The sequence below is a fragment of the Nematolebias whitei genome, chromosome 23 (genome assembly GCF_014905685.2).
Source record: "Nematolebias whitei isolate Nwh7 chromosome 23, NemWhi1, whole genome shotgun sequence".
Classification (NCBI taxonomy): domain Eukaryota; kingdom Metazoa; phylum Chordata; class Actinopteri; order Cyprinodontiformes; family Rivulidae; genus Nematolebias; species Nematolebias whitei.
In genome coordinates, this window is record NC_056520.1 from 5,143,792 (window position 1) to 5,155,573 (window position 11,782).

At 41.0% G+C, this 11,782-nt stretch overlaps 2 pseudogenes; both read left to right on the forward strand.

Annotated features, from left to right (window-relative positions):
* Positions 1-262: 262 nt before the first annotated feature.
* Positions 263-371, forward strand: LOC119429119 (annotated as a pseudogene).
* A 1-nt stretch (position 372) lies between these two features.
* LOC119429120 lies at positions 373-495 on the forward strand (annotated as a pseudogene).
* Positions 496-11,782: the final 11,287 nt, after the last annotated feature.

The window sequence follows — 11,782 nt, forward strand, 5'->3', positions numbered from 1 at the left end:
TTTCCCTTGACTTTACAAAGTCAGATTAGAGCAACGGTAGGCAAATAACAATTAAATAAATGAAGTAAAAAGACATGGGTCTGTTCCATGGATGGGAGATATTTCCATTCAGATTTTTTTTTTTACCTACTTTGTCCTGTTCAGGGTCACAAAAAGCTGGTTTATGTCCTTCAGTCAATGTTCCAAAAGTATGGATTACATACTGTTGATGACAGGTTGTCACTTCATAACATGGCGTACACAAGACAAACATCTATCTATGGTTTATGGCCATACCACCTGGATCTCATCTGATCTTGGAAGCTAAGCAGGGTTGGGCCTGGTTAGTACTTAGATGGGAGACTGCCTGAGAATACCAGGTGCCGTTAACTCGTTTACGACTATACCACCTTGAACTCGCCTGATCTTTCTTGTCGGATCTGAGAAGCTAAGCAGGGTCGGACCTGGTTTGTACTTGGATGGGAGACCGACTGAGAATACCAGGTGCCATAATCTTTTAAGGGGCCACTATACTGTAGAGGTAGGGTAGCCGACATGGGACCAGAAAGTCAAAGGTTCAACTCCCCACCATGCCCACATGTCGTGGTGTCCTTGAGCAAGACACCTAATCCCTAACTACTACTATTTTGTCATTGTATGGAAACATACAACAATGACAATACATAGCACTTTCACTTTCTAAATATATCTAAGGTCAACATATTCTATTTTTCACTGGATGTCAACCTTAATATGATGTTAAAACATCAAAAAGGTGCATGGTCTTTGCAGGTCCTACTGAAATCCTCAAGCATTTATTAAAATATAATGGGCTGCCCATTTTGTGGTGGTGACAGCGGTACTGAAGCATGATTTTAAGAGCTAGGCCTTCAGTTAAGAAGTAATATTCTAACAGACAAAAACCTGCTGGCATCAATAGCATTTGGAGCTGTGAACAGTATATATCACATATGGTTGCAAATGAATGCATTACAAATATTTTTAAGTCATATATATATATATATATATATATATATATATATATATATATATATATATATATATATATATTAGAATAAGCTTTGTTATCATTGTACCGAGATACAGAGGGATTATGATCATACAGTCATTTGAAAGATGGGCGGAGTGGACGTTGTTTCTACAGGAGTGTGGCGTCTTGTACTTGATCAGAATACTTTTTAGATATAAAAAGGTAAAAGCCATGAGGATAGTGGTATTATTAATAAGATCTCTTCACATCGTGTCCTATCAGGACACGATTTAAGACATAAAAACTCTACTAGCAAGCAAATTAATAAACATATTACATATACATTTGCCATCAAGACGGTGAGATTTGTCCATGAAGCACTTCCAGATAGGCCATAGTCCTGATAAGATGTTGGTCAGCTGGCAGTTCTAATAAGCCTGCACAGAAGTTCTCGGGGTGGGGGATTTGCGATAGATGGAGCTTTTCTTTAGTTTACCCATGTCCCAGGAGAAATTTGATAGTCCGCCTGCTTTCGAGGCCAAACGGGGGAGTCAGATTCAGATAAGTCACAATTGTTGATTTAATCAGCCAGACTGTTTTTTTTTCTTGTCAGCCTTGAGTCCTGTTGGTACTTTCGATCCAAAATGGCCAGATTTTAAGGCATTCCATTGATCCATGCTACGAGTCTCCTTTAAGGTGGTCTCCGACATGCTGGCAAGCCCTAGAAGCCGCAGGTGGTCTGCGATTCTCACTAATTGTTTCCATCTTACAGTTTAGCTCGTAAATCAGCTGATTTTGAGTACTCGTAACACGAACCAAACCTTCACACAGACTTGGCAGTTTTGTCATGGCCAAAACTGCTGCTGACGTTTTCCTTAAAGGCCGATAACATAGGCATCCGCTGATGCCAAAAAGCAGAAACCCTGCTATAATGAATCCAATTATATAAACATCTTGGACATCATCCTGAGACAAAGACACTTCAGCTCCCACACCCCCCACGAGTCCATGATGTATCCTGCAGCGTGAGTCTCAGCAGGACATGAGGGCTCTCCAGGACCCTGTTGTTTTGTTGAAAAGATTTTGTTGATTGCATTGAAAGTCCAGCTCACCAGATCCAAAATAGTATTTTTCATTCAGAAGTTGTGTTCCAGGAGCTCCAAGACACAGACAGAGAGCAAAAAGCAGGAGGGAGAGGAGAACAGGAGAGGGAGAGGAAAAGGTATCCGCCTTGAGCAAGAACGAGTGATTATGCACACATATACTGATATATACACACACATATATATATATATACACATATATACATATAAATAGCTAGCATGCATATAATCCTTATATAGCTAGCATGCACTTGAATGGCTTGATCACCAAGAATTTAAAACAAGACTGCTCTACAAAGGTACAAAGTTTTTAATTTGCCATTTATGCACAGAACAATCCAGGCACATTGGAATTCTTGTGCAGAGCTCTCTGTCATAGTCAAAACCATTGAACAACACTAAATAACATAAAAATAAGAACAAAGAGGGGTTTATCTACACTGTACAGAAAGTAAACCATGTCACATGACCAGTGAAGTTAGGGAGTGGGGGTTATTATTGCACCTATCAATAGTTTTGTTTTGCCATCAGTCTGACTGTGGCAGGGCAACTTTTATTTAAACAAATGTACTATGGGTGATGGTGCTTTCTGCTCTACTGTGTCTCGGGTTATATGAACATTTTTTTGTTTGATAAGAGAGTGAGATGGATGGAGTGGGTCCTTGATGATTCCTGGTGTCGTATTCGACAGCGCTGTACATACATGGAGACCATGGAAGGAAGTTTTGTCCTTGTGATTCTCTCTGCAATATTTATGACTCTTTGCAGTGCCTTCCTTTCTGCTCATCTAGTGTTCCCATACCAGACGGTGATGCTATGGTGTCTACAACTGTGCTAGCCTTATTCCTAGCCTTCAGTTATGAAAATGTCATTGTCTTTGAAACAACATTGATATCCTTTTTTTCCCACCAGGCAAATCCCATTAAAATCACAGATCTCTTTTGCAAGGTAGTTCTGAGCCTGGAGGCAGCCTACCATGCATGTGGACAGTGGAAGGGAACCGGAGTACCCGGAGAAAACTCCATACGGAAAGAGTCCAGACCCAAGCAGCTGATCGAACTCAGGACCTTTTTGCATTTAGGCAACAGTGCTAACCACTAAAACACCATGCTGCAAAATTACAGAGTCCACTGAGAAACTGATCAGGAATAATTTAATGGTTAATGCTACTCATGAGTTCTGCAACAATTCAAAATACATATGCAGTAGAAGATAAATTTGAGTCAACAGAATGATAATAGGGCTAGTAATTGGACTTTGGATATTTGCATTTCCCTTGGCTGAAGGACCAGGAAGTTTATGTCATTGAAATGTTTGAAGTATTCCTTAAACGCACCTGGGGGGAAGAAGTGAGGATGCTCTCCATAGGAGCTGCAGGCAATGATGGTCTGATGTCTCCTTTGCTTAAGAGTTTGAGACGTGACTATTCAATCCCACATGATGAACCAGATTAAAAACGAAGATATGCTGTGACACACATGTCCTTCCAGAGGGGTCGCTCCAAGCCATTGCAGGGTGTCTTGACTGTGGTCTGCCTCGAAGCTGTCACTTTTCTTTTATCATTTGGATCAAGTCTATAGCCTAGCATCAACCAGCTCTTTCTTGTCACTTTCAAGATACTGAGCAATGTTTTGCTAACACCCATCCTGGGACATGGCCCATATAGACACTTAATGGCTTAATATGAGTAATGTAATCACCACTGTCAGCATTTATCTCTCAGCTGCAACCAAGTTCTGCTCACTGCATTCCTGTTATGACTCACTGATGCTCAACTTTATCAACAACTCTTGCTAAAACCAATTTATTTTGATGCATTCGGAATAAATCATCATTAAATAAAGTAAGTAAAAAATGTGACGCAATACATGTAGCAATAAAAATAAGTTTGAAGTTGGGTTTCTGATCTGGACGGTTGGCTTGTATAAGCGCATGCAGCTGGATTTGCACAGAAATGAAAAGCAACCTGGGTTATCCTAGAATAATCACCTCATTTCCCTCTGTTTATTAATGTTTATTTGCATCAGCCGACGTTCGACTGAAAGGAGGCGACGGGAAGATCGGATCTGCCAAAGCAAAAGGGACTGCGGTGTAAATAAAACTAAAAGGCCGAAAGCATCGGTGGACGGTTATCCAAACACATTTAAATTGTATGGAAATGACATCCTAAAAAGTTCAAGCGTTACGTTTACAAAACATAAATCTCTGTGTGCTGAGCACATTTTTCCCAGTATTTAAAAAAAAATAAAATCTGTTCACGCCAAAAGGTTACCCACGTCAAATTACTTGCAAATTCAGTGGTTAGGATGATTTCAATGCAGCACTTATAAGCCGAAAATGAGCTAAAACTGAAACACATTAGCTGATGTTTTGTTGGTTTTCTCACAAACCGATAAGTAAACTACTTTCAATGTCTTCCTGAACATGACCAAAACAACTCAAGTAAAAAGGTATACATGAAGCTAACTACCCAAACTTTGAGCCTCTTGAATGTAATCAGCTCTATTCTCCACTTTGAATTTAAAAGTTGCAGCGCATCTTCGATTTATTTGCTTTAATTTAAACTGTATAACTCATCTGCTCTTGCGTAGGACGTTAACTCAATTGGTCAAGTATAAGCTCAATGCGCTTTGCCAGGGGTGTTAAATCCTGGTCTTCGAGGGCCACTATCCTGCATGTTTTACTTGTTTCTCTGCTCCAACCTCCCTGAATTTATTCAATAATTAATTAGCAGGCTTCTGTAGATCATGAAGAGGTTATTCAACCATTGAATCAGGCATGTTGGAGAAGGAAAACAAGGAAAACATGCAGGTTAGTGGCCCTCAAAGACCAGGATTTAACACCCCTGGGCAATGTTTAACAACTCTAACATTCCAGCTAAAAGAAAATGAGTTTAAAACCAGAGAATCAATTAAAAATACTTTAATCTGAGTTATTGTACAGCTTGAGGAAGAGAGTGATACCATCCATCCATACACTTGTACCCACTTCTTCCTTTTCGGGTCGCAGGCGTCACTGGTGCCCATGTCCAGCTAATACTGTGTGAGAGGCCAGGGACACCTTGGACAAGACGCAAGTCCATCGCAGGGATGAATAGAGACAAACAAGACAAATGATCATTGACACTCTCAAGGAAACCAGAGTACCCAGAAAAAAAACACGCATACACAGAGAGAACATACAAACTCCACTGAAAAAGGTCCCCAGCCGGGATTTGATCCGGCGACCTTCTCGCTAGGAGGCAAGAGCTCCACTAACTGAGCCACTGTGGCCCCCAGGGTAATACCAATATACGTATAAATAAATAATACTTACAGCCAATTTGATTTCGGTTATCCAACATAGCTAATTGGCCCCAGTGAACACAAAAATGGCTATAACGATTATGATTATACAGATGTTGAGTTAAGATTTGACGTAGTAGTAAATGGAATGGTAAATGGACTGTACTTATATAGCACCTTGCTATCTTTTCAAGACACTCAAAGTGCTTTACGCTACAATCTGTGCCCTCATTTACCCATTCATACAGCACTCTACTAGATCTATACAAAGACGGTGGCCCTAAGGTGTAAATGAACATTTGAAAAAAAAACAAAACGGAATTACATTTGAAAAAACACCACAAAAACAACAAAATCACAACATTTGAAAAAACAGAATTACATTAAGCCAAACAGGAAGGTTTCTTTAAAAGATAGCCTGCTAACTGTATCTCCATTGTCTGTGCACTGTAAATTGTTCTGTTGTTCGGTTTCATGCTGTTAATAAAGTAAAAAAAAAAAAAATAATTAAAAACTTCCTGTTTGGCTTAATGTAATTCCTTTTTTTTCAAATGCCATTGAATTTTTTTCAAATGTGATTCCATTTTTTAATGTAATAGTTTTTAAAAAAAAAAGTAATTCCATTTTTCCAAAGTAATTAAATTTTTTTTCTAATGTAATTCAGTTTTTTCAAATGTAATTCTATTTCTTTCAAATGTCATTCCATTTTTAAAAAATGTAATTCCGTTTTTTCAAATGTTGTTGTAATTTTGATGTTTTTGTTGTGGTTTTTCAAATGTAATTCTGTTTTTTCAAACGTTCATTTACACCTTAGAGCCAGTTTATCACATTCATACACTGATGAGATACCCATTGGAGGCAATGAAGGGTTCAGTGTCTTGCCCAGGGACACTTCAGCATGTGACTGCTGGTGGAGTCGAACCCACAACTCTCCCATTGAAGGACAAATGCTCTAACCCCTCAGCCACAGCTGCTCCCATAGTTATCTGAAACATCCTCGAGCACTAAGAAATCATGCGAGATAAGGTAAAGTACAGAAGAACAAACAAAAATAAAATACATAGCTGCCCACTGCTCCACCTGGGTATATCTCAAGTGTGACGGGTTAAATGCAGAGAACTCATTTCGTCATTGTATGGGAACATACGATGACAACGTATTGCACTACTTACTGTACTTACTAACTAAAGTGGTCCCATTTGGCCAAGCCTTTCAAGCGCCCCTGGCCTGAACCCAGACTTTGTGTGTTTGAACATGATCACTAACAAAACATTTATCCTAAACGTCCAGAGGCCACATCACCACAAGCAGGAACAACTTGTAATCCAATCCATCCTCTCATAGAGCACCATCAATGTTGTCCTATTATTATTCATTAAGGCACATAAAAGGAACTCAACAAACAATACCTGCCATCCAAAAGATTTCAACATTAAATTAGATTTAAGGCTGCTTGTCGCTTCACTCACCCACCAGGCGATTTATTGTCACGTAAAATGATTGTATGGGAATCATTCTTAGCAAAAAAGTGCAAAGCTTGCAGTTCACAATTACATTAAATGATGGAAATGTATTCTTGAAAGCGGACCGTGATAAAGCCATCCAGTGGAATTCATGGTTTTTTTTTTTCTGCAATACACCAAAAGTGGGTCATAGGATTATAGCAGAGAATTTCACAAACAATTGTCTTCTTAATGCACTAAATCTTGACTGCCTTGCAGGATTCTATGAAGAAAAGAAGCCCACATCTAAAGAATGTTTGGAAATTCAGTAGAGGTGCAGTGAAGCTAAACTGCTTTAAGTCAGCGAGGTTCGTCTACAAAGTTCCAAACTCTGGCTTTAGTTAAATGCTTCATGACACATTTTCCTTTCTTTTGAACAGCATTCAACGCTGTTTGAGGCACTTTTACCTTTCCACACCCCCTCACTCTATTGAACTGCTACGGTCAAGGGGTCATTAGCTCATATGTCACACCTTGACAGCCTCACTCTCCTGTTTCAGCAAGGAGACACCTGGGCCATGTCCCTGTGGTCATCTTTGAATATGCACTCCCGTCAGCCCCCGCAGGCTCCAGTCGAAGACAATCAGCTTGTCAGGAGTCAAGACACGAGGTTCATCTTGATGGCCGGTCGCCAGTGACTAAAGCTGCAACACGACCAACCATGTTCAATGAAAAGGTGTCACCTCAGCGACGGCAATGCTTAAATATTTATGAGAAAACAGGATTAGGCACAATGTGTGGGTGTTGTTCATCACTGCATTGTACTATCATCATATTTTTTCTGCTATGAACGTTGTGTGGTTATTGCAGTTTGTCTCTCTGAATAATAGGACCATGGGAGGAATTTACATGGAAATAAAAAAAATAATAAAAATGGAGGCATAAGTCAGTTTAGAAGTGAATATATTTCTGGACTCTGGTCTTGATCTAGATGCTTATTACAGAGTTCTGTCAGAAATGTTCATTTTAGGAATGTTCTTGTAGTAAATTTCATACATGTAGGATTTAGAGACAAAATTCAATGTTTGTCTTGAATAATAGCCAAACTTAGAATGTGAGGTTGCATTATATATCTTAAAGATTGGAAAGAAGTTCAATTGTACATCTCTTAAATTATTTACAACTAGAATAGGGTGGCACGTTTGGTAGAGCTGCTGCCTCTCAGCGAGAAAGTCGTGGGATCAAATCCCGGCTGGGGGCCTTTCTTTGTGGAGTTTGCATGTTCTCTCTATGCATGCGTGGGTATTCTCCAGGTACTCCGGTTTCCTCCCACAGACCAGAAACAACTGTCCCTAGATGTGGTGAGAGAGTGAATGGTTGTTTGTCTTGTTTGTCTCTATATGTCCCTGTGATAGATTTGGACTGGTCCAAGGTGTCCAAAGCCTCTCACACAATGATAGCTGGACATGGGCACAAGTGACCCAAACAGAAAGTGGGTAAAAGATGATGGATGGATGAATGACTAGAATAATCTCTAGAAAAACTGCCCAATGTCTTTACAATAATTTATTGGGAGAGTTCATACTTCTGTTCTGTTGACCCATGATGGATTAGATCAGGGGTGTCAAACTCACTTACAAAACGGAGGCCAAAATTAAAACCTTTTTCAAACTAAGGGCCAGTTTCAGAATCTACAGTAACTCAAGTCAAGATACCCAACATCTTTTCTTGGTTGCATCCATCCATCCATTATCTTTTACCCGCTTTTCCCATTTTGGGTCACGGGGGTCACCGGTGCCCATGTCCAGCAATCACTGTGCGAGGGGTGGGGTACACCCTGGACGGGTCGCAAGTCCATCACAGGGACACATAGAGACAAACAACAATTCACTCACACCTAGGGATAATTTAGAGTTACCAATCAGCCTTACATGCATGGTCTGTGGGAGGAAACCGGAGTACCCGGAGAAAACCCACGCACGCACAGAAACAACATGTAAACTCCACCCAGAAAGGCCCCTGGACCGGGATTTGAACCAGGGACCTGCTCGCTGAGAGGCAGCAGCGCTACCAGTTGCACCACCGTGTTGCGCCACCGTGTTGCGCCACCGTGTTGCGCCACCGTGTTGCGCCACCGTGCTGCCTTCTTGATTGCAGGTTCCTCAAAAAGAGTTTGATTGGTCTCATTTGACGTTCTCTGTTGCACATTTGACATCATAATCAAAGATTACCGAAAAAAATCAAGTGAAAAAATTTTTTATGTTACACGTATCATCTTGGGAGCCAGACAAGACGTCAACAAGAGCCACATCTGGCCCCTGGCCCTTGAGTTGACATGTGGAATAGATTATTCCATTTTAATCCTTTGATCTTACAAATAACATATTCACCATGTGCTGTGTTACAACATGAATGTAAGAAACTCCTGGCACTAAATACAATGCAAATTTTCATGATTTATTGATTATGTTCATTTACAGTTTGATGCCAAATCCATATGGCTAAATTTACATTTTCCCAACTACTCTATGTATAATGAGGCACTTAAACCATACAATTCTAGAAGTTTAGACAACAGTAGTAGTTTTATTAGTTTTAAGCCCCAAAACTGACTGGTAACATTTGAGCCTCACAAACTAGCCTAGCTTGATTTATGCACCTAAATACTCTGGTTGGCATCAAAAACTAATTTGGTCATTTTAGGCAACTAGATTGTATGATTAAATTTATACAATGCAGACTAGTTTAGTGGGAATCAATATTTAAATCTACCGGTACTTAATTTTCTAGGCGCAACCAAGGTATTGAGGGGATCCGTTTTGGTGGCCTTGGGATCGTGTCTCTGCTCTTTGCAGATGATGTGGTCCTATTGGTTTCATCAGGTCGTGATCTACAGCTTTTGCTGGAGAGGTTTGCAGCCGAGTGTGACACGGCCGGGATGAGGATCAGTTCCTCCAAATCCGAGGCCATGGTCTTCAGCCGGAAAAGGGTAGAGTACCCTCTCTGGGTCGGGGAGGAGGTCCTGCCCCAAGTGGAGGAGTTAAAGTATCTTGGGGTCTTGTTCACAAATGACGAAAAAATGGAGTGAGAGATCGATAGGCGGATAGGTGCAGCGTCTGCAGTGAAGCGGGCGCTGTACCGGCCTGTCATGGTGAAGAGAGAGCTGAGTCAAAAGGCGAAACTCTCAATTTACCGGTTGATCTACATTTCTACCCTCATCTATGGTCATGAGCTTTTGGATTGTGGCCCAAAGAACGAGATCTCGGATACAAGCGGCCAAAATGAGTTTTCTCCGCAGGGTGTCTGGGCTCTCCCTTACAGATAGGGTGAGAAGCTCGGTCATCTGGGAGGGACTCAGAGTAGAGCCGCTGCTTCTCCACATCGAGAGGAGCCAGTTGAGGTGGCTCGGGCATCTGGTTAGGATGCCTTCTGGACGCCTCCCTGGTGGGGTGTTCTGGACACATCCCACCAGAAGGAGACCCAGAGGAAGACCCAGGATACGCTGGAAGGACTATGTTTCTCGGCTGGCCTGGGAACGCCTCGGGATTCCCCTGGAGGAGCTGGACCAAGTGGCTGGGGAGAGGGGGGTCTGGGCCTCCCTACTTAAGCTGTTACCCCCGCGACCTGACCCCAGATAAGCAGAAGAAAATGGATGGATGGACGGTACGTAAATTTAGGTATGAAAAACTGGTGTGAAATTAGTTCAGGTTTAGTTTTTTTACATTGAAACTATTTAGGCATTCCAAACTGGTTATGATGAGGAATTTGACGTTTATATTTAAATTTAGACATCACAAACTAGTTTTCTTTAGGTTTAGTAAGTTAAACCATACAGTTTAATTTGGTTATTACAGATAAATCTGACTAGTTTTAAGGCTTTTGTTAACATTTTAGCTGAGGTCAGGTGCTATGTTAAGACACTGGAACAATCTTTTTTTCAGCCATCATAAACATTCCTGATTAGGTTTAGACAAAAATCTGAATCTTTATTTTTTTTAACTATCCGAAGTCTACATTTTCTGGCTAAAGTCAGAGTTCTGCTCCATAAATATCATGATTTACATGTATTTTGATGCCCATAGTGTAGCCCAATGGACAGAGACTCAAACATTTGAGTAAAAGGTCAAAGTTTTTACCACCACAGTTCATGCTCATTAAGTGATTTTATTTACAGCGTACGAGGAATGGATCTGGAAGGGGATGGGAGACAGATAAGTAACACATTAGAAGTGTACGTTAGGTCAGTGGTGTCCAATCCTGGTCCTCAAAGGCCACCATTCTGAATGTTTTTCTTGTTTCCCTGCTCCAACACACCTGAATCAGGTTGAATGACCTCTTCTGCTACCCATTGATTCAACTCAAGTGTTGGGAGCTAATAAACTTCTAAAACATGGAGGACAGTGGCCCTCAAGAGCCAGGATTGGACATCCCTGCTTTAGGTAAATGTCCTACGAAGAATATATTAATTTGTTTTGTTTGCCAGGTTTGGAGAGGAGGGTGGGAGTTCCCCGGTGGATGGTGGCTCTTGGTGAAAATGATGAGTACTGAGAAGTTAAGAGTGTGTCAGGATGGAACTCGGAGACAGACTCAGTAATGTTTGTAGTCTGACAACATGGTGGCTGGTGATTTCCAGGGTCTGGTTCCACAGACGATGTCAGAATTCAGGCATTAGAAGACTTGAAGTCCACAAGGATGCATCACAAGAGTCAGGACTAGGAGGCACAAGGAAATACAAAGGCTTTTTTTAATTGCACCCAATCTGCTGGCTTCCTTAGCTAGATAACTTTTACTAAATGGCTTTTATAATGTACGTGAATGTTTTAGTTCAGTGCCCTGAGACGACTTCTGTGTTATAAATAAACTGAATTGAATCAAAAGATCAAGTTTGCTAGGCTGCCACTAGTTACCAGTAGGTAGCTTAATTTCCAGCGGAGAGAACCTGACTCCAAGGTCCTTGTGTACACCAGTGGGTCGCTGGTCAAG